This window comes from Pelodiscus sinensis, chromosome 7 (genome assembly GCF_049634645.1).
Source record: "Pelodiscus sinensis isolate JC-2024 chromosome 7, ASM4963464v1, whole genome shotgun sequence".
Taxonomy (NCBI): domain Eukaryota; kingdom Metazoa; phylum Chordata; order Testudines; family Trionychidae; genus Pelodiscus; species Pelodiscus sinensis.
In genome coordinates this window covers 38285629-38310192 of record NC_134717.1, presented here as the reverse complement: position 1 = coordinate 38310192, position 24564 = coordinate 38285629, and the positions used below count along the sequence as shown (strand labels likewise).

The following is a 24564-nucleotide window of genomic DNA, read 5'->3' as shown; positions in this document are numbered from 1 at the left end:
CAGGAGGTGGGGCTGCCTGAGACCAGAGTGACCAGTTGCTGGAGGGTAAAAAAACAGCAAGCAAATGGTCTGGTAGCACTTTATAGACTAATAAAACATGTAGATGGTATCATGAGTTGCGTGATGATGTTTTAGGCCAAGGAAGGGGAGGTTCAGGGCCCGCGAGCCCTCCTCCTTTCCCCCCACCCCCAGAAGAATAAGGCTGCCTACCCAGGCTCGGGTGTTAACATCACTCCTATGCTACACTGTATCTCTGAGAATCAAAAAAACTTTACTGGCTGGCTGGGAGTCGCATCTGGCTGCAGATGGGGGTGCAGAGTGGGGGGCTCCCCAACACGCTGTCACAACACTTATGACAAAATTGTGCATAAATTACCACAAAGGTCCACATGGAATCTGTACCAATTCAGAAAATGTTCATTACAAGTGAGATCTACCTTCAGGTGAATAGCGAAAGGGTGACTCATTTCATTTCTATTTTATATCATTTAAGGGAAGGAAACCTCATAGTAGGGGGCTTTTTCCACACCATCAAGCAGCATGTTTTGTACACACTTTTTAAGATAAAGAATTCTGGCTGGTATCTTTTCATATTACTTTAATTAGCGTGTCAAAAGCATCCATTTCTAACCACTACTCCTAAACCTATCAATTTAAACTCTCTCCTGCTTTGTCAAATGTGCTAATTGTACCACTGTTGAGATTTTACAGCATTACCCTTTCTTTGAAGGCTATTACCAAGTACCTTTCAGCACATTAGGATGGTTATCTAACAATTTTTGCCTTGCACTAAATTAAAACCAACAGGGTTTCTTTTTATCACTAGCAAGCCTCCACCTTTTCCTCTGAAAGGGAATTGCTTCATCTCAGACAATTTATAATAGACCCATATATCCTGATTTAAGAATCTGGTACTTTGCAGCATATAATTCCAGTTCCATCAATTATTTAGTAAGAGGAGAACTATGATGTTGGAATTAAGATTTTATATTTGCTAACAAACTCAACAAAATGATATTTTAAAGTAAAGGAGGCAGAAAGAAAAGGTCAATTAGAAGTAGCAAGGATCCCATCTTGATTCAATTATGGGAATAAAAGATTTCCTTTAATGTAAAATAAGTGATCAAAATCAAATGTGAAAATGCAAATGCAGTGTCAGCACCAAACACTGAAAAGAAATATTTCAAGCAGACCCCACACGTTTATTTGATTATTTAAAAAAATTTCTCTGTGGTGTTCTTTGTTAGACATTCTCTTTCCCTTATTTGCCCTTTGTCACTCCCTCAAATTTATCTTTGGTTAAAAATTCTCTCTCTTTGTACAATACATAAAAGTAGATTTAATATGTCTGGTATTAAGCCACAGAGCATACAGCTGAAAACCAAAGCTAGCTTTATAAATATTATAAATCCCTAATTTGTGAACTCTTTCAGTTTTATCAAGTTAGTGGTGAATTCTACCACCAGAAAAATCTGCTGAACAGAATATGAAATATTGATACTCACATAAATGTGGGGAAATTGGCTAAAATGAATCATTTAGCTGAGCCCAAAGTATCTCATGAGTATGCAAAATGGCATAGGGGAATGTTTGGGAGAAAGTACATTTTGAACACAATCATGCAGGTACCTAAGAAGGGTTAAAAAAATACTCAAACTAGTGCAACAAATTTCAACTCTAATTTAAGACGGATTGCTTTATGCTCAATAAGCCACCATAAGGAAGGGTTTTAGCCCTGCCATGCATACCTAGTAACCCATTCAGAGGAAAATCATTTAAAGAAGATTTTTAATTTTTTTCATAAAACTATTTTTAAGATACTAGATTTGTTACCATTAAAACATTGAAATAATCATGTGGGATATATTACAATATGGGAATCCTTTTTACATTCATGTGTTCTGTTACCTGTATATTATATAATACATTTATGGACCTGATGTTATTTTTACATATTTATCTTTTAAGTTTGAGTTAATTAACCAGCTACCCTAATATGCTAAATATTTGGCCCAATGTAAGCACAAATTCCTGCCTAACTTGCATATTTGCTTGTTCCTGACTCAAGTAAACAAACCCTGCAATATTCAATTCACACACACATTACAGCTCTGCAATTTAAGGGTATGTGTGCACTAGGAAATTATTTCGAAATAGCATGTCCACCTTACAGGAAAGCCTTACAAGGAAGCCTTGAAATTAACCCAAGGCAGCCTCCCTTAGGGTACATCTACACCTGCTCCCTATCTCGAGATAGGGATGCAAATGTAGTGTACATACAATGAGGTTTAACAGTTATTTCGAGAGAAGGGTTTTCTCTCAAAATAACGCTCCTACACGGGGCATTTTATTTCACAATAATGCAATTTCAAAATGGTGGCCAGATGCGATTGTGCTAATTAAGCATGGGATATTTAAATATCCCATGCTTCATTAGCAATTTTGGGACACTACATTTGCATTCCTATCTCGAGATAGGGAGCAAGTGTTAGACATACCCTTAATGTAGATGTGCTATCTTGACTTAGAACCCCAGAAAGCATGGGGGAGTAATTACTTTGAATGACTCTGGGGAGCAGTTATTTCAAAATAGCAGCAGTGGAATATCTACACTACCACTATTTCAAAATAAGCATTCCTCCTCAAGGCAAGCAGGAGTTATTTTGAAATAACAGGCTTGGTAGTGGGCTTCCAGATGCCAAATGGCAGAGGGCATAAGGAATGCAAACGGTTACAATTATCCTCTGCCTCTGGTGTTTACATTCTAATTCACCAAAGAGAGTAATGTGAGGTCTCCAATAAAAACCTAAGTCACTCTGGTGATTAATAACATTGTGAAATGCATATGGTCATGCTACATAAGTAGTTATGCATATAATATATGCAACTGGAGTGCTGGTCATCAGAAAACATGAAAAGCATGTTTTTCTCCAGGCAAGAGGTATTTTTATCCATCTATCTGCCATTTACATGTAAATTAAGTAGTGTCTGGTTCAAAATGGGCAACTATTAGCATTCTAAGTCAAATGCTAAAGAGGACTGCTAGGAACTTCAGAAGGAAGCTAACAGAAAGAATCAAAGAGCAGGGAGGGGAAGGGCAATCTTTTGTGAGGTGCACATCAAATGTTTGTGCTGATATATTTAGGGAGCAAAGAGGACACCCTGGTTTCTTTCACCTAGGAAGTAAACAATGAGCTTGCTTCATAGAAAAGCAATCTCAGATAGAGGTGGCTGAAATGCTGCAGAATACATTGGGTAAGATAAGCTTTTTTAGACAAGAGGCTCCAGAAGGTGCATTATGATTTTGTTTCTCCTCCCACAATATTCTTACTCACTATCACTTGAATCTCTCCTCTTTGATAATAAACTTATGCTTGTTTTCACTATATACAAGTGTTGTATGTATAGCAGAGCCATAATTAATAAAGTGCAATGTAATGTTTCTTTGGGATTAGCAGGCCTGTAATTCTGTGTGTTCAGTAGACAAAAGACTAGACGCTATTGAGAATGCTCTGAAGAATAAGAATTTGCCTACCACTAATTTGTGTAGAGAGAGCAAGGTCTGCAAAGGCCTTAGACGTACTATTGTGTTTTAGGCAACTGACCTACAGCAGGTACCAACTAGAATTCCTCACACTACAGGCAGATGATGGTGAGGTACCTCACAATCCTGAGAATAACCCCTTTCAGACTTGGCTATTACCTCATAAGTGACAGGGAACTCTGAGAACCAACATCTTCTAAGATGGCTTATGCCTTTCCCAACCTGCTGCCTCCAATGTTCAACTGCAAGGACATTCTATAGTACAGAGAGCAGAATGTTGGTTAGTTGGTTATTAAAAGGAGTGCTATTAAGGGAATCAGCAAAAGTACTAGCAGCAATTGTCCATAGCCTGGGCACAGTCCTTCCCAGAGCATGCAGCCTGAATTCCATTGAGTCTCAGCCCCCCATTCTCCATAACCCATGGTGAGGAGTGTGATATAAAAACTTAGGACTTGATCCAAAGTCCACTGAAATAAGTGGGAATCTTTGATCCTCTTCCTTCTCATGTTGTATTCCTGGATAAACAAGCTGGTTTTAACAACTCAACAAATGGGAAGAAACTATGAAAATGACCTAATGAATCACATCATCAGTATAATTCAATGGAGTAAATTCCTATCCTTTTGCTATTTATGAATAAGCCTCGAAAAAAAAAATCAGTATTCCCTGGCTGTCTGTCCGACCCTTATGTCATATATTCCATTTCAAAGTGCTTTCCCACAGTATCTTTTCCATCTTAACCTGCAGACTAACTGGTGTCCTTTGCTCAGTACTTCTTTTTGATTAAGGAATTTTCTTCAATGTACCTAGATATTATTCTCTTCCCTGACATTCTTGATATGCTAACACTTTTCCTATTTGAATTCGTATTAATTCAACACTTCTCAAGAGGATATTGGATCTATCAACAATTAGCTTTCTTACTTTTCCTGGACCACAATTTACACTTCAATCTCATTAGTAACAGTATCTGCTGAGTTAAAACAATATTACCATGTAGTGACATAGAAAAACAGAAGATACTGTGGAACACGTTTTGGTCCATATTTGCCTGTACCTATTTTTTTTCCTGATTGAAAATGCTCACTACTGTTTAATGTGCCTGGAGTTTGTATTATCAGGAGCCAGGACAAAAGTGAACCCTGCCAAGAACTTCTCTAAAAATGTCTTTGCATCAGTGCAAGTTACAGGCATTCTTTTTTAGACCTGGCAAAGAAACTTAGCAGTTTTGGCAGCAGGTCATGGATTGCAGCAATGCAATGAATCCATTTGTCACAGGTCTTGGCAAAGCACTTTCTTTTCTAAGACCTCCTGCATCACAACAAGTTTCTCTGTTTAAGCAAAAAATACTAAAGCAACTGGATTCTAAAAGCTAACATTTCAACTAACTGCTTTTTTCATTCTTTTGAATTCCAACTGTGTGTTGTTCTAATTTTAAAGAAACAGAGGGGAAAACAGCTAGATGTTAATTGTACCCCTCTCCTGTGACTTCTTAACCTTATAGGTCCATGAGTAATTGTCCACTAGTAGGGAGGGAGGTGAACACATTCTCTGGAACACTCTTGTGCAAACAGAAAGTGTGCCAAAAAAATCTATAGACGCTAAGAAACTGAGATCAAGAGAAAATCAAGAAAATTAATTCCTTGTCAGAAAACAGCCACTTTCAACTTCTTTCTAGCAATGGTCTCCAGTAGTGGTGGGAGAGGTCCAGGTTGGATATTAGGAAAAACTATTTCACTAGGAGGGTGGTGAAGTACTGGAATGGGTTACCTAGGGAAGTAGTGGAGTCTCCATCCCTAGAGGTGTTTAAGTCTCAGCTTGACAAAGCCCTGGCTGGGTTGATTTAGTTGGAATTGGTCCTGCCTAGAGCAGGGGACTGGACTTGATGACCTTCTGAGGTCTCTTCCAATTCTATGAAGATGATTTAACACTGATTGTGTGTTATATGTTTGGAATGGGATAATCAACAACACTTGGTTCTGGCCTAACTCTGCTCCCAGGGAAGTAAATGGTGAAACTCTTATTGATTTTTGTGGAAGCAGAGCTAGACCAAGGTTGAGGGCATCCAGTCTTTTCATTTTGGAAATAAAATACAGGTTGAACCTCTCTGGTCCGGGATCTCTGGTCTGCCAACATCAGATGTTGCTGAACCAGAGAGCCCAAGAGGCAGAGGTTGCCAGCACCTGGGAACAGAGCCGGCCAGCAGGGCCGGTAGGATAATGGAGCTTGCAGGCTAGCTGGGCAGCAGAGCCCACAGGTCTGCACAGTCTGCAGCCAGTGGGGCAGTGAAGCCAGTAGGAAGCAGAACCCACAGAGCTGGTGGAGCAGCAGAGCCTGTGGGGACATATAGTTGGCAGGGCCAGGGGCAGCAGAGCCTGCTGACTGGGAAGAAGAGCCCAGCGGGGAGACTGGCACCTCCCTAACCCCTGTCCTCCCATGGTCTGGCAAACTCCCTTGTCCAGAATTCATCTGCTCCTCAGGGTGCTCGACCAGGGAGATCCAATCTTTCTGATTCCAGGCCTCCAATGCCTGTGGAGGAGGAGAAAAGGGGGCAGTTGCCCCAGGGCCCAGAGATTTAAAATCTCCCTTGGGGTTCTGGCTTGTTAACATGGCAGCGGCAGCAGCAGCTGAGCCCCCAGCCAATGTTCCCCCTAAGATTTTCCATCCATGAGCAGAGTGAGTTTTGTCTTGTGCGCCAACACTGAGGTCATGTGTACTTGTTCAGCTGTGTCCCACTGTGGCATCCATCAGTGGTGCTGCTCCCCGAGGAACTCCCCCACGTAGCGCCCCCCCCCACCTCTTGAGGAGAAAGGTGAGACATCTCCCCCCCTCCCTCCAGGGAGCTGCTGAGAGTCCCCACCTGGGGCAGAGGGAAGCTGCTGCCAGCACTCTGGGTTTGCAGGGAGTGAAGTGCTGGGCGTGGGGCAGTGGATTGGGGGGAAAGAGGGCTCTAAGGGGCAAAAGGGAGTAGCAGGAGGGGGAAGAAAGATGCAGGGAACCCCAGCCCCAGGAGCAGCCACATCATACCCCAGCTCCAGCTTTGGGTATTCACCATGCAGCTGGTCCCCCAAGCCACCCCTCCCCCCTGTTGAGCAGGTCCCAACACTCTGTTGTGAAGCAGGATCTGGCCCTGGCCGCTGGACCAGGCCCTGATCTTCCACCACGTGGTAGGCCCTGGGCCCAGCCACTGGAGCAGGCCCCCTTCCCAGCCACACAGCAACCCCCAGCTGCCTGGGGTTCCAACCAGCCGCTGGATCGGCATCCCCACCACACTGCCTCAGCCACTTTCCCTGGGCTTTCCCTGAGTCCCATCACCACTTCAGTTGGCCCCAGCCTGGAGCAGCCACCTGCCATGCTGCGCAGCTCTGCAAAGTAGGTGGGTGGGCGGAGAAGTTTTTGTACATGGCAGTGGAGGCGCACACCTTAGCAGGACCTATGACCCTGGCTCTTTAAATCACTGCCAGAGCCCTGTGAAGCACAGTCCACAGCATGTCTGTTCTGCCCTAGGCTCTGCCACCAAGCCCCTCAGTTGCCAGCCCTCAATAAAATCATTGTAGCATGCTCTTAGGCAGGGGCGGCCCGTGGCTATAGGCAGACTCGGCCGCTGCCTAGGGCGCCGCTCCCGGGGAGCCCGATGATGACATCACAGGGCCACCCAGGGTGCCCGCCGACGATGTCAGTCCATTGACGGCCCTGCAGGAGAGGGCACTGATCGCGCGTTCCGCCTGGGGTGCCAGCTGCCGCAGCCGGCCTCGAGCCGCTCCTGCTCTTAAGCACGTAATAGCGTTGGCTAAGATAATGCGTATTCATCTCCAGATCACTTTTTTACTCTGAGCATATTTCAATATTGACTTATAGTTAACAGCTAATGGCTTTCTGGTAGCCTAGGTTGCTCATCTTAACTCATTTCCCATTTTCCTACCCTTCCCAATCATTAATCTTACATCAGTCTCAGTAAAATCATCAATGACTGAGTGCAAAGGATACTGAACTACCTTTTCACCATTAAATTTGGATTTTCCAGCTCAACACTGAAGCATACTCGCTGTGTGTGTATGTGTATGTGTATATATATATTTAAATATTTTTACCCCACCTCTCTATTTAAAATATTTGAGATAGTTTACAACATTTTAAAACACAATATATAAAAAGTAGAATAAAATAAAAGACTCAAGCACCAATAAAAGCATGGGTAGAAAAGGTGGCTTTAGCCTTGCACCAAAACAATACTGGTGCCAAGCGAATGTCCCAGGGAAGGGAATTCCATAGCCTAGGAGCAAAAGCTGAGACTGACCTGCTCTGTGTAGATGTCAGCCTTATCTCCATAGGTGGAGGAACACAGAGGAGAGCCTTCCCAGCTGATCTTAATCCCTGTGAAGGTTCATATGGGAGGAGATGGTCCTTCAAGTACCTCGGTCCCAAACTATTTAGGGCTTTATAGGTCATAACCAGGACCTTGATATGTGCCTGGAAACATACCAAAAGCCAGTGCAGCTACCGGAGCACCAGCATAATGTGCTCTATATAACGAGTGTTAGTTAAAACTTGAGCAGCTGCATTCCGGGCCAGTTGAAGTTTCCAAAGACTCTTCAAAAGCAGCCCCACGTAGAGCATGAATCACCATAGCCAGATCATTCTTACTCAGGAAGAGTTGCAACTGGTAGATCAGCTGAAGCTGCCCAAAAGTACTCCTAGCCACTGAGAAAATCTGGTTTTCAAATGCTAGAAAAGGGTCCAGGAGGACTCCCAAATTGCCCATCTGTTTCTTCAGGGGCAGTGTGATCGCATCTAGAACAGGTATCACACCGCATTCCTGGTCAGATGGTTTCCTGATCCACAGGACCTCAGCCTTATCTAGATTCCGCATCAGCTTATTTGACCTCATCCAGTACCATTACTGCCTCCGGACACCAGTTCAGAACCTGGATCCAATGTCATAAAGAAATATATACATATAGGCTACGTCTAGACTGGCCCCTATTACGAAATAGCCATGCTAATTTCCAACTTTGGAATAGGGAAATCCGCGGGGGATTTAAATATCCCCCGTGGGATTTAAATAAACACGTCTGCTGCTTTTTTCCGGCTTGGGGAAAAGCCAGAAAAAAGCGTCTAGACTGGCACGATCCTCCGGAATAAAGCCCTTTTCCGGAGGATCTCTTATTCCTACTTTCAAGTTGGAATAAGAGATCCTCCGGAAAAGGGCTTTATTCCGGAGGATCGCGCCAGTCTAGACGCTTTTTTCCAGCTTTCCCCCAAGCCGGAATAAAAGCAGCAGACATGTTTATTTAAATCCCACGGGGGATATTTAAATCCCCCGTGGATTTCCCTATTCCAAAGTTGGAAATTAGCATGGCTATTTCGTAATAGGGGCCAGTCTAGACGTAGCCATAGAGTCAGTGAATAAACAGTATAAGGCTGTCCACTCATCACCTTTTGTGGAATATTAGACTCGCTTGAAAACATTGCTGCTGATGAAGTTGAACTGCTTGTAGAGTACTCAGACATTTGACTTTTAATAACTTTCTAGAAATTGAGATTTTAAAAAAATGATTCCTTTTTTTCTGAAAGTAAATATGGAAACTATTCATTTTATGGATTTTGTAATTCCATCTTATAAAGTGCACTCTCATCCTGAGGTTTTGCTTTTATATTGAAAATGTCAAAGGAACTGGTATGCAGTGCTATTTAGGCAGTTGACTCTTATCATACCTTATCTGCATAATTGGTTTTGTTTTCCCATTATGGAACTGTGATGCTTTGTTCTCTGTTCCCTTTTCTATTTCTTCATGTTGTCTGTGTATCTCTGTGTGCTGCCTGTCTCTTTTATGGTCTTTGATTTTTATTCTCAGACTGTTTTATAGCATTATGGCAAATATATCAGTTTCCATTTGTTTTGGCATACAGAGACTGACTCTCCTGAGTCCTCCCACTGATCACAAAAAACATGAGAAACGAGAGGTGTGATATATTTTCAGATATTTTCATGCATAAACTATCAATACAGTTTTTATATTTAGTTGATAAGTAATTTAATCTGGAACTAGGAAAATGGTTAACTAGGAAAGTAGTTAACGATGATAAACTCATATTAGGAAACAATCAGAATTGAGCAAGTCACTTGGACAACTGACAGCCAGTCAAATTCTGTGTCCAAGGGGATAACAAACCTCCTTGATCTTAGTAAGAAGAATGCATTTATTACTTTCCTGAATAGCATTTGAGACACTTAACTGCACCAAAAGGAAACCCCCAAAAGAATTTTTGGTATCACCAGGGGGCAGAGATGGCAGATAGTCAATCAGCAGTTAGAAGTCAAATTGTTTATCTCCAACTGTGTACAAGGAAATGAAGGAAGCAGAAACACTAGACAGCCTCCATGGTGAAAACCTTTTTAATGCAATATGTTTCTTTTACCACATATTCATTCTGCTGATACCATTATTGGACCTAACCAAGTGAGTTATAAGATCAAAAACACATATTCCTGCGCATCCAGAAATATAATTATGCTATCATGTGCCGAAAGTGTCCGTCTGCTATGTACATTGGACAAACGTCTCAGACACTTCGCCAAAGGATTAATGCCCACAAAACAGATATCAGACAAGATCACAAAGAAAAAACTATTTCTTGCCATTTCAACCAGAAAGGACACTGTCTCAACGACTTCACCACCTGCGTTCTTCTACAAAGACCTTTTACATCTGCACTTGAAAGGGAATCCTCTGAACTGTCATTCATGTTAAAATTCGACACTCTCCGGGGGGGCGGATTGAACAAAGACCCCAACTATCTTACCCATTACCAGGATAGCTTCCCCAATTATCACCTCTAATACCATTAGCTCACAGACATCTAACTTTCCCCACCTCTAATATCATTAATTCACAGACACTTACCTTCCTTACCCCCCCTCGCCCCCCCACATCCTCCTTCTGTTCTGAAATGTGATTTGTCCTTTTCATATGTGTTCATTTTTTTTAATTGTATCCTTTGGTATATATGGTTGTGACTATTTTCTTCCACTATTTGATCTGAGGAAGTGGGTCTGGCCCACGAAAGCTCATCATCTAATAAACCATCTTGTTAGTCTTTAAAGTGCTACATAGTCCTGCATTTTGCTTCAGCTACACCAGACTAACACGGCTACATTTCTATTACTATTTCTTTTACCAATTAGGCTTAGCAAAGGAAGCAACTAAAATAAAATGCAGATATTTATAACATTTACAATTTTATTTTGTTGTTTTCCTATTGTTTTTTTCTTCTTATAGCTGGTAAATCCTCTATGACGACAAAATAAAGATTTAGTAACTTGGGCTATTAAATTAATTTGTTTATAACCTGCCTAGGGGATAGGTTTACTTTTAATGTATATCTGAAAAGCTAAGCAGGATATAGGAATGTCATTTTTACTTAACTTCTGAAGTTATTTACTTATTCCCACAATATAAGAACTTGGGGTCACCAAGTGAAATTAATAGACAGCAGGAAGATTTTGTTCATTCAGTTCACAGTCAACCTTTGGAACTCCTGGCCAGAGGATGTGGCGAAGGCTAGGACTTTATCAGTGTTCAAAAAAGATTCATGAAGGTTAGGTCCATGAATGGCTATTAGCCAGGATGTGTAGGAATGGTATCCCTAGCCTCTGTTTGTCTAGAAATGGGTGATAGGGGAGGGATCATGTGAGGATTACCTGCTGTTCCCTCCCACAAGGGCATCTGGTATTGATTACAGTCAGCAGACAGGATACTGTGCTAGATAGACTGTTGGTTTGACCCAGTATGGCTGTTTTTATGTTTATGTTTATGTCTCAAGTAAACTCTATTCTAGCAGGAGAGCTGGTGATTACAAACGAGAATATGCTCAGAGGGGGCAGAGCTGGCCTTACCATGAGGCGAACTGAGGTGGCTGCCTCAGGTGCCAGACTGGGGGGGGAGGGCACCACTAAGACCCAGTGTGTAGAAAATTGTGTCTGCTGCTGATGCATATGTATTCAACAACTCTGTGCATCTACAGCAGAGAGGAGTGCTGTGCTGGAGGAAGGAGGGTACAAGAGACATAACAGGCAGGTAGGAGAAAAGATGGCATGGAGGCATCATTTGAGCTCCCCGCCTCAGGTGCCAAAATGTTGTGGGTTGGCCCTGAGAGGGGGGGATTAACAAAACCATTGGAGGCAGGTGCTCAACTGTCATTAATTCCCAATGGAAGGTGGACACTTAAGTCCCTTAGGCAATTCTGAAAAATCTGACCCATGTACTGCTGAATAAACTCCACTTGTGCTCCCCTGCAGGCAGTACATGTATGATGGGAGGAAGATTGCAATTAGAATTCATGGTCACTTGGTCAGAGAAGAAGCACACTTAATATCTTGCTGAATGGGGTAACAAAACTTACCTCCCTAAAAATGAATAAGTGCTGTCTTTCGTGTGAGGGATTGTAGTCTAGTGGACAGAGCACTGGAATTGGAATTGGGAGATTTGGTTTCCATTCCTGGCTCCGCCACTGACTTTCCATGGATTCTTGCGCAAGTCAGCTAATGACACTCAATGCCTGAGAGAGCTTTTTTGGGAAATCTGACTAATAATGTGTTCCCATCTTTTGTGAAGTTTTTAAAGTCTTTGGCTTCAATGTGCTATGTAAGTGCTAAATACTATTTCATACTGTTATTCCTTTACACAGTTATACCGCGATGTATATAAAGGAATAGAATATTCATCTGTTGGTTGCATTTTATGTCACAGTTTCACCAATAGAGGACAGTACTGATATGAACATGTCACCTTCTTTTGTATATTTTGATCTTTTTTCGTCCCATAAGGATTTGCACAGGGTAAGGTGAAAAGTACATCATACTGCCTGTCAGACAGCCCACACACAAGTAGAAACTTAACCCAGATCTACAGCTCCAAGCCTATTTATACCAACTGAAGATCTGTCCACAGCTTTTTTTCCAGTTACCCATTCCTACTGCTTGAACATATGGCAACATACTATTGTGATTGGTGCATTAAAAATGCTACAGACACAATGATCCCAAAACTTGTAGGAGAGAGGAGAAGCTGGAGATTGAATTGAATTACCTTCTGGAACTCTTGATATTGCATTGCAGCCCTGTGAAATATATACTGTGCTGATTTTGATATTTAATATCCTAGTATAAAGGTACATATTTATGTAAAAAATTTCAGGAAGGTAATATTTCATATTTCAGCAAGGTAATAATACCTTGCTAGAGTCCAAATCTTCAAGATCACATTGAAGTAGTGACAATATCCAGTGCATTAGTTTAATCATGTAATGCTAAATAAAATATTTTATGATTTGTAGCTATGTCCTTTCAAAAAAGCTGAATGCATCTTTTTAAATTCTTCATGTTTTCAGAAGTAATAAGAAGCCCACTTGAATGTTATTGGTTTAAAATTACCCATGGAAATGAACATTTTGAAGGATTCAGTATATATGGCACCTTCTGTGTCTGACGGCTTATAAAATATCTAATTACATTATTAGCATTTTGAACATTGGATATTAGATTTTTCCAGATCTTCTGAAATGTGGATGTTAATGCATCTGTGCCACTAGGAATTATCAAAGCATCAGGCATAGTAGGATACATCTTTCTTTTAGGAAGAACAAAGGAAGGGCTAAAGCTGGTACAGCAAGTGTCAGAAGCAGCAGTACGTATTCTCTGACATCAAAAGGGATACAGCTGCAACATGCAAAAAAGGGAATGATTTGTGGGGTGAATGAGAAACAGAAACAGGATGAGACCATTTGCTTTGGAATACAGAAAGAGCGTGAAGAGTAAATATCGTTCCTTGACGAAGGATAGCATATCGGGGTCCTAAAGACTATCCCTAGAATACTGCAACTTCAGAATTCATCTGATTAAAGAATATGAGACTGAAAATTTTAACTTTGTGAAAAGTTCCCAAGTATGAAATTCATTACTTTTTTTCTCTAGTTAAAAGAGAGAATCAGCCCTATGGTATGAATGTTAATGAGCCTAGATAATAACAAAAAAGCATGTGTTCATTAAAATGTTTCATTACAGTAACAAAAGTAGAAGAGACAGATTCTGCTATCTGTCTTGCCAGAATGACTCTATTGACTTAATGGTGTTACTCCAGAATTGAATTAGGTAACAGAGCAGAATCTATACCTAGCTATTCTTATCAGGTTCAGAGAAAAAGTAATGTATGTCTTTTTCACTAATACAAAAATTAATATTCCATATAACAAATACTAAGGTTTTGGTTCAGAGAAAAAAACCCATAATCATAAATTTTTCATTAAGGGACAAGCTAAATAAGCAAACCCTACCAAGTATATCTTTTTCTAAATTATTGTTACAGTATGCATCGAAAACTCTCAAGTGCTAGCACTTTTATAATTAAAGAAATTTCTGGACTTGCTCACACATGTTTTGAAATTAGCAAATTCACTCCTTTTATCAACTTCAGTCAGAAATAAAGTAATAATAAGAGTTATATTTTAAATAAACTCAGTAGTGGCATAAGAATTTCTCTATGTCTAACATCTTAAATGACATTTGTACATGATTTATAAACAACATTTAAATTGTTTCCATTTTTAAACTGCAACATATACAATTTTTACTAATTAGAGGGTTGAATTTAGCACATGACCTATACATTTTTAAGGTGAGGAGAATCAGCAAGCAAGTCTCTCCATATTGGTAAGGCATTCTGGATCTGATTCGCAGCCCACTAAAACCAATGGGATTCTTTCCATTCACTTCAATGGGTTGTGGATCAGATCCTGTAGCTGAATCCTGAACCCACTGAGTCAACATGAGTATGCAGTACCATTGATTTCAATGGGACCACAATTACAGCCCACAACTTTCTTTTGTGTGTCATTTCTCTTTTTTACTTTGCAAAGGATTAGTGGGTTGGAAACTGCCATTCTCTAAGAACTAGACATTCTTTTACATTGATAACAGGATTACCAGAAAAAGCAATGAGAAGAATATTAAGCATTCCTAAGAATCATAAATTATTAGAAACCCAGATTGATTTCTCCATAGCCAAAAAATTGATAGCCCACTGTCTGTGCCCAGCTGGTGTTGCTACTTATATATACAGCAGTATCTCTCTGCTCTCCCAGTGTCTCCCAGAAGCTTAATTCTTTATCTGGGTGAAGAACAGGTAGCTAAAGATGAACCTGAACAAGCTGGAGATGATGTTGATAGTAAGATGGAGACAATTTAAAAGAACTCACCTCCTTCAGAACACTGCAATCTATTACAATATCTATCCCTCGACTTGAGTTTTCAGTTATAAGGTTGTCTTGGACTCCTCACCCCAAAAAAGCTAAAAAGGCTGTGACGTGTGCCCACTTGCCTCCGCCGTTGGCCAGAAGACTGTGCCCCATAGTATCAGAGTCAGATTTGGCCAGGATCGTCCACACACTAGTAACCTCCATTCATTTCAGGAATAAAGTCATGTATTATGAAATATTTCCAGCTGGTTAGGAATGTAGCAGCCTGTCTGCAAAACAACGCAGCCCATTACCCCAGTGGTTCTCTGACCCCACCACAGGTGAAAATGCCAATGGATTCAGTGAACATACTCCAAAGAGACTGATAGATAGCTCATGTAACATATCCATTTTAAAGTTACTGTCTGCTGAATCTGTATACCCTATTTTGTACATGTATTATTATGTATGCAAAGTTAAAAATGAGAATTTTTTAATAATTTTAAATGTGCTAATGAGAACTATTACTTATGCTCCAGAAACATAATGATTCAGTACTCAAACCAATGACATGTTAATGGTTACTTTTGTTTTATAAGCCCAAAGTGTGGTTGGTTCTAGAAAGACATGTGACCATGCCACCTGGTACTGGAATCCATCTTGAATCTGGTATTTTTCCATAAGAATACGGGGCGCCGAACAAAGAGTTTCCACCCTGGGGGAATAGTCTATTTAAGCAATGGGAAACCATCAGTCCTTTGTCTTCATCTGGCCTACTCTAACAGGATACTTGGAACTGAAGAACTCTGAGGCTAGGTCTACAAGGCAGGTATTTGTCGGCAGAGAGTATGATGATGAAGTGCTCATTAGCATTTGTTGCACTGTCATTTGCATATTCTCTGCCGATGCTTTTTGCACACAAGGTTTTTGCACAAAAACAAGCAGTGTAAATGAGTCCGTTTTGCGCAAAAAACCCTACACCCTTTTGCGCAAGTTCCTGCATATCTCCTTTATAGAGGCATAAGGGATCTTGCACAAAAGGGTTTTTTTTTTTGCGCAAAACAGTCACGTCTACACTGCTTGTTTTTGCACAAAAACCTCTTGCACAAAAAGCATCTGCAGAGAATATGCAAATGACAGCACAACAAATGCTAATGAGCACTTTATTATCATACCCTCTGCTGACAAATACCTGCCGTGTAGACATAGCCTAAAAAGCTGTAGACCCAAGCCAATATAAGGATCAACTCTGATTTGAGCTTTTTACCTAAGATAAGAGCAGCTGTTGAGGGTAAGAATTTGCTTGTATTGTAACAAGTTTCTTAGTGGAGTAGAACTAAGCGTTTTTGTTCATTTTAATCAATAACTTACTTTGATCTAACTGTTTTCACTTGCAACCATTTAAATCCCACCTTTATACTTAATAAAACAATTTTATTTATTATCAAACCCAGTATAAATAATTGGTACCTGGGGGCGCAACCACTGTGCATATCTCTCTTTCACTGATAAAGTGAGTGGACCTTATGAGCTTTCATGTGTAAAACTTTTACACAGACTAAGATGGATTTGTTTGGGGTTTTGGTTTCTGGGGTTGGTTTCCTGGTTGTTGAGACCTTGTAGCTGAGCTCTCCCAGAACTGAACTAGTTCAGTGTCTGTGTTGCTCTGCAGCAGGGACAGTAACCCCAACTCTGTGCGTGGGCTAGGAGAGATGAGAGAATCTGGCCCACTAGGACAGGGTGATGAGGAGCCCCAGAGAGCAGGAAAGTGTCAGTGGCATGATCAGCATAGCAGGGAATAACCCCAAAGAGATTTCTGTTATTCAACCCATCACATATATTATATTTTAAAAAAGAAAGTCAGTATGATGTTTTACAGAGATGAAGACATATAGATCTGCTCACTATATGTAAACAGTGATTGCTGAAGCCTAACTAATTTTTAAGACAAATGAGAGAAAAATTATCTGAAGCTGCTACTACTTTTACAGAACTGTTTTAAAATTTGTACTCTGAATACATATGCGTAGATTATCCTAGCCAAAAATGCAAATTTTTATTCTACATTTATGCAACTTTAATTACAGTGCTTTTGGATTTGATAACACTTCCATTATTACAACAACTTTATATTCTTATGTTGTGAAATTACAAAGTTATAGTATGGTATATTTCTTGAGAGACTGAATGGAAGATTACAGAAATACTGAAGGCTACAAGAGTGTGGGTGATTTTCTGTGAAGACCCCTTTGTTTGCTTACATATTTATGTACCTGTTTGTAGAAATAACAATAGTTTCTCTCTGCTATCTTTATTTTAGTATAACAAATAATAATTCTTTTAGCAACATGTGGCAAATGATAAAACAAAGTAGTCAAATATTTTTAATTTTTTTCTTTCTTTTGTAACAGGTCCGGTTTGTACTCACTATTTTCCTCAGAGTTATGTTTGAGTTCATTATCATGACTTTCACAGAAGGAATTTTCTGTGCAAACCACAAAGAGTTCAAAAAAAACCCCACACATATTCTGATGATAAATAATATCTGTTCTTATGTGACGTGCTCCAAGGTATCATGCCTTGCCATTCATATTCCCATTTCCAAATGTTATTTTATTGTTCATGGCTGATTTTACTTTTGCTGCTGCTTCAGTTTCTGTCAGTAGTACTTCACTGACATTATTTAGCTTCTCAGGGCTTGTCTAAACAGAGGGGTGATGCACACTATAGGAATGTGATTTCTAAAACTTATGATGTGTTAAGCAAGTAATTATCCCATGTAGACCCTGCAGGCGTGTACTAGAAGTTCCCTATGTTGGCATACTAGGGAATTTTTAATATGCTTCAGCAGAACCTACATGGATGTCTTGGTTTGCATCTGACAAAGTGTTTTTTATCCATGAAAGCTTATGCCCAAATAAATCTTTTAAGGTGCCACAGGACCAGTGTTCCCTCTAAGCTGTGCAGCAGCACATCTTCACAGGTGATTAATCAGCCCCACCCAGTCAGAGGCTCATGGCTCCCTGCATGGAGTTGACTGACTGGGCCAGGCTGATTAATCACCTGTGAAGTTGTGCTGCACTGTAGCTAAGAAGGAACACTGCATAGGACACTTCATGGTTGTTGCAAATACAGACTAACATAACTACCCCTCTGAGACGTGGTGTACTTTGGAATGCTATCCCCCACCATACAGGAATTTGCTTTCTGATCATCCTGGGTATGTCTACACTACCACGCTAGTTCGAACTAGTGGGGTAATGTAGGCATACCGCACTTGCAAATGAAGCCCGGGATTTGAATTTCCCGGGCTTCATTTGCATAAGCCGGCCGGCGCCATTTTTAAATGCCGGCTTGTTCGAACCCCGTGCCGCGCGGCTACACGCGGCACGGGCTAGATAGTTCGAACTAGCAAGCCATTCCGCACTGTACGCCACGTGGAACTATCTAGCCCGTGCCGCGTGTAGCCGCGCGGCAAGGGGTTCGAACAAGCTGGCATTTAAAAATGGCGCCGGCCGGCTTATGCAAATGAAGCCCGGGAAATTCAAATCCCGGGCTTCATTTGCAAGTGCGGTATGCCTACATTACCACCCTAGTTCGAACTAGGGTGGTAGTGTAGACATACCCCAAGGTATCAAACATTCCCTGCGTTTATATAATGGAAAAACACTAAAAGCACTCCCAAAGCCTTGCAAAAGATCTATGTTGTCTTCAAATGACCTCTTTCCAAACTTGCATTCCTTTAATACTTAGAGAAAGGGGAATAGCACTGGAGAAATTACCCCTAGTTTACCTCCCTCTTTACTGCCAGCCTCTCACTTGAAAGCTGATCTATTTTCTTTGGGGGATGTTAGCATTTTTGTGGCTCTATAGCAATAAATAAAATAAAATTTCCAAGAGACACAGTAAAGCCCACAACCAAAACACAACCCCATCAAGAAACTCCAAAAATTACTTTTAAAAAATCCAAACTCCATTGTACACCAAATGCCTGGAAAAATACTTCAGATTCCAGTAAATGATAGAATCTCACCCAACTTGCCTCTCCAATATATTGGGACTGACATGGCTTATAACTATTCTAATTATTTTAGTCATTTAGAGTTAAAAAACTGGCAAAAAATAGTAGAAATATAGAGCAATAATTTGTTGTACCTTTAAAAATAAACAAGAAAACCGTTAATTTCTAGGCATTTCTAGGAATTCCTCTGACATTTACAGACCATATTTCTGTGGGATTAGTACAAACTCTTTGAGGGGAAAAAGTATCCACAAAATTGAAATAAAAATTTCACACCTTTCTTTATTTAAAGTTCAATTGGATCTTTCAATCACTTACAGAAATTCTCTCCGGACTTTATCATGCTCCTTTATGTCCCCCCCCTTAGAAAAAAATCTCATTATTGAAGTTGAAAGCACTATTTTCTAGTTGAATTTATCATCTTGAAAAACTGTAACCATCACTGAGATTTAAAAAGGCAGTCTTTTATAACTTCTTAACTCTAAGTTTTCCTGCAACTTTAAACAAACAGTCATAATCTGTTGGTCTTGTTACAGCCTCATGACTGTCCGTCTTAGGTTATGTCTGAAGTAGTGTTGGCCACAGTATTGATCAATCCTAGCAGACAGGCTACTGCCACTTTACACTAATACATTTCCTTGGTAGGTTTTGTCATCGAAAATGTGGCTACTGTAAATTTTATGCCTTTTTATTTAAATCTGGAGTTTGAAAGCAGACTTAAGAGCACTCTCTGGGGTCCCCCATCCCATCAGAAAGACTTAAATGCAAACCAGTACAGGGCTACAGCTATCAATTCAACTCTGAGAAGACATGAAATGGAATATGACCTTGTTCATCTGGTGTTTCATGGGAATCTGAGCTAGAACTATATAGACCATAGGTGAAGCTGACATGTTGTCTTAATAGTCTGAGGCATGGCTATGCTGTTGTGATTCAATTTGATTTTATCCTCATTAGTCATGGCTGGAATCTGTCCTAAGGAAAGTAAAATCTAAATGTCCTAGAGTCAATCCTGGCTTCTGTGAACTCTACTGCCTGCCAGCGATGCAGTAAGGGACATGTAGTGGCTTAGTAAAGGCACAACAAATACAATTCTCCAAATGGTGGAATTGTTTAGTATGGCTCTGAGCTAAGGGAGCCAGTGCTGGCAGTGATCTCAATACTGAGGATGTCCCAGATGGAGATCTGGATTCCTCTGACAGAATGTATTTCAGGACTAGAATAGCCTGATCTTCAGTATTTACACAGTAATGCTGGCAATGAGGTTGGCACCAGCCTGACTCTTCTGTGCATTATTGTTGAAACACACTTCTCTAGCAGTGTAGTATTTTAGAGGATTTCTCTGAAAGCTTTATATGTAGATCCTTCCTTTCAAGGTGACCTGGAATAGTGCCAGGGGCTATGCTTCTCTCTCTCTGTAGCCTTGTTTTTCAGCAACTATCTTAGGCATCAGGTCTGCCAGCGTTGGAGATGGCACTGGAGCTGCCTGTGCCACATCTGCCAGGGCTGGCATCTTTAGCACCTTTTTTGGCTTCTATTTGATCTCAGATTCCCACATAGCATGCTTGCTGAAGGGAGCACTAGCCAACCACCTCTTTTTCAATTCCACTTGCTTTTGTTGTGTCCTTCGGGACAGAAGTGCTCCTTGTAGAATCCTCTTTTAGGAGCAGTTTACGATAAGCACACCTGGATTCATAGGTTCTGCAGAAAAACTGAGCATTGGTATGGAAAGAATCTTTTGCTCAGGTAGAAGAGGGCAGTGGTTGTGGCCATCAGTGAGGAGAATTAATCTATAATAAATTGAGCAGGGATTCACGCTAAATGGTTTGGAGTCTCCGACCAGGAATGAGTGCCAGACCCCACTGTACAGGGGCTTGTACAACAGGGTTGTCATGCTCTCCCTTTGACAAAATTCATGTGTAAGGTTTAAAAAGAGCAGAAAGGGTCCAGCAGGTCAGACACAGTCACAGTTGCATCCTAAATTCTTCCCAAGCTGTGTGGCCACAGCTTCCCATTAAGCCCCATACAGAGGCTCAGGGCTACAAGTGGGAGAGTGTTTTGCCTCAAGCCCTAAGGGTGCCATAGCCAGTGGAGGGGAGTCCCTCCCAGCTGATCCCAGCATGGAACTGCTGCAACCCGTGCAAGGGTGCCCCTCCTGACCGGCCCCAACACCAAGCTGCTGCAGCCGGGGGGGAAAAGGAGCCCCTCCTTGCTGTTATCAGCAGAGAGCTGCTCAGGTAACCTGAGCTCCAAGCCCCTGGCTCACCTTGAGCCCCCCCCCCCCAAGCCCTGAGCACCCTCCTGCACTCCAAGTCTTCATCCCTGACCCCAGTCCAGAGCCCGTATCCCCTCTTGTAGCCTAATCCCCAGCCCGGAGGCCTTCCCCTAACTTGGAGCCCCCTCCTGCACACCAAACCTCTCATCTCCATCCCCACCATAGTGCCTGCACCCTTAGTCAGAGCCCTTGCACCTGAAAACTCTGTCCAAGACCTCAACCCCAGCCTCACCCCAGAGACCTTACGCTTCTGCACCCCAATCCTCTGCCCCAGACCTGAGTCCCTCCCCCACTCAGAACCCTTTGGTCCCACTCCTGCCACATGAATTTTATGTGCACGAATATAAAGGTATTTCACACATCACCTTCAGATAAATGCACATGAAAAAATTCATTTTGCTCAGAGGTGGTTCCTTCTCGCTGCCATAGTTTTCTGTCAGAAAACTGACAGAAGGACACATCTGCCCCACCCTTTACGCCTATATCTGGGAGCATGAAGAGGGCAGAATATGGCATATGCCTGGTCCTAATGGACATCACTGTTCATAAGCTTCTAATGCATGAGGAACATATGTACCTGTAGTAGGATCCAGTCCAGACTGGCACATAGCCAAAGAACTGTTCTCTTTTGCTTTGGTTGCACATTTCCATGTGCATTTTTTACATCAATTTCCTTCTTCCTCCTTTCTCACAAGTTCTTCAAATATTTCAAAAGCCCTGGACAATTTTACCCAGTCAGCCATAATAATCTCTGATTTTAAAGATCATCATTGCAACTGAGTAGACACACACAAGAAAATAACCTTTAATGCTGTCTGGAAATTGTATGTCATGTGACTTATTCACACTCTGTTCATATATCCTTTCACCAAACCCTTTTTTGGCCATTCTAAAAGTAGATCTGTCACATTCAGCTATTCAACTTTGAACTAAATTGCTCTGGTAATGCAGCTTTGCACATTTCATGTTTTCATAGTTTTTGCTGGCATATTTTTAAATCTCATCTGTTGCAAAGTTGTGTCAGATTACTAGATGCTTACAGTCAAAAACAGGTCATGCTGTTCGCTTGTGAAGGTTTATTTTCTCTCTCCACACAAACTGTATCTGCAGGAATAAACACAATGATGTTTATCAGTTGGGCAACATGTTACATCCTCAGAGCTTTGTACAAATGATTGAGGCAGATTGTGGAAATGCTGGTGTGCACTGAAACCAGTGAGACTGCTTGTGTGAGTATGGTCTCAGTAACACATCAGGCTCCACATTCTGACCCTAAATATTAATTTTTGCAACCTCGCATTGCTATCTGAGTTCATAAAATAAAGAAGAAAACTGATTAGCTGATATATTGACGAATAAGCAGGCTGATTTTACTCTGCCACTATTTGCAAATTCATATTATTTATCTGAATAGGTGACAGGTAATTTCTAGATCTCTTTATGACTGAGACTATCACAAATCTTTGCACAAATGATTATTCACCAGCATTTTGATCCAGATGGTGTAAACTATGTTCTAGGAAAGAGTGAGGAGCAACCAAATGCCGAGAAGCAGTAACCTGGCAATATCAAGCAAAACATGAACCACATATCACCCACTAGTGTGACCATAAATGGAATAAATTATGTAATATATTTATCTAAAGTGCCTATATGGCCCCATTACTGTAGTATCTGAGCTCTTCTCAATCTTTAATGCATTTTTCCTCGTAACACCTCTCTGAGCTAAGGACATGCAGATGGGGAACAGAGGCATACAGCAGCAAGTGAGTTGTCCAAGATCACACAGGAGGTCTCTGGTAGAGCAGATACTTGAACTTAAATCTCCTGGGTTTCCAGGATAATGCCCACAGCTGGTCAGAAAAATCTGATGGCACTATTTCTCATTGGAAAATAAGATTTAATTAAAATCTGAACAATTTGTGGAAGTGTATTAATTTTGCTAGAATTTTGTTATGGAGGAAAACTAAAAAAAGGGAATGTTCTGTCAATGTCAGAATATGTTATTTCAACATTTTCAGAAGGAAATATTTCAATTTTTCATTTTGAAACTAATTTTTGTATCAAATATTTTAATTTTGGATTGTATTATACAATAAAGTAAAAAACAAAGTATCATCAAAATGAAATATTTCAATTGACTTGAAACAAAAATATTTTTGAATTTCCCTTTGCAGAGAATGTTAAAAATTACGTTTTGTTCCAATTGAAAATAAAGCCAGAATTTGAAATCCTGCATAAAACAGAATTTCCATCCTCCACCCAGCTCTGTTAGCACTCTAATAAACACAGTCCCATCAGAGGATTCTATAGTGGAGTGAAAAGGCAAGTGGAGAAAAAGAATTTCAAAATAGACAAGAGTGTTTTATATTTACTAATGTTTCATGTCATCTAGAGTTTAGTGGTCTGTGCAGAGCGACTTCCCTCAGGAGATTATTCCACAGCATAAAATATCAATGTTGGTATTCAGCAAGCATGTATTTTCACTTGTTTTCTTAATTTAGTGCCATTGTCTTTTGCCACGCCACCGTGTACTACAGCAAATAGTTCCTTTTTACATTCTTTAGATTATTTGTACTGTGTTACACATATACACTCCTGGGTCATCATTTAACTAAACTCTCTCTCTCTCTCTCTCTCTCTCTCTCTCTCTTTTCTTTCTTTACAAACCAGTCCTTCTATGGACTACTCCTTTTTGTTCCGTCTGTCTTCATATCTGTGTTGTAGCTGTGTTAGACCTGGTGTAATGAGTCTGGGACAGCAACATGGCCTCCCTCTCACCTCGAAGAGGAAGGGCCCTCTAAGATCCCTTGGTGGGTGGATCCAGCCTCACCTAGCCCCACCCACAGGAAGCTGGAAGGCAGGACTAGCAGTATAATAGTTGAGAGACTAGTCAGAGCCCAGCAGCCGAACAGGCCAGTGAAGGGTTCAGCTGTGCCACACCTGACAGGAGGATTGGGTTGGGCCACCAGGACCCCTATCAGCCCCTGGCACCTGGCCTGGGCTGCTGAGACTACTGCCACAGCCTGTAGACATGCTGAGACCTCCGGGACCCCCTTCAGGACCCGATGATTGGACTGGTCAACCTGGGCCCCTGCCTGAGGCAGAACCCATTGACACCTTGCCAGCACCTCCATCCCCAGCTGATGCCCAGGAGCAGCACCTGAGCCTGGTAGGCACCCAGGCAGGACTGGGAAGCAGCCCAGGGACAGCCGACGAGATGGAGGTTGGGTGGGCAGCACGTTGCAGCTTGGATCCCTGCTGACCAACAGACCTAGCTGGCATGTTGCGGCCCAGATCCCCACTGACCCAGTGGCTGCTGCGCTGCCACTGTCAGGGCTCTGGGCTGGGACACAGTGGAGCCGGTGGGCCAGTTGAACTGCTTGTGGTAGACATTTGTCTGTCCGCCCCACCCTGACCCAGGGCAGGGCCTTATATGCTGTTAGCCCAGGCTGGGCCTCAGGCTGGGCCTTACACACTGTCACTCGGCCT

The 24564-nt window shown here is 41.4% G+C and overlaps 1 protein-coding gene across 17 annotated transcripts in view; it reads right to left on the bottom strand.

Moving 5' to 3' along the window:
* Positions 1-24564, bottom strand: part of B3GALT1 (beta-1,3-galactosyltransferase 1) — a 364445-nt gene that overhangs the window by 247981 nt on the left and 91900 nt on the right. The window contains exon 2 of one of the 17 annotated variants that reach the window (XM_075933545.1): positions 22113-22176. The exons of the other annotated variants lie outside the window; for them this stretch is intronic. The gene's annotated coding sequence lies outside the window, so the exon portion shown is untranslated. The remainder of the gene's footprint in view (positions 1-22112; positions 22177-24564) is intronic. 17 annotated transcript variants of the gene reach the window in all.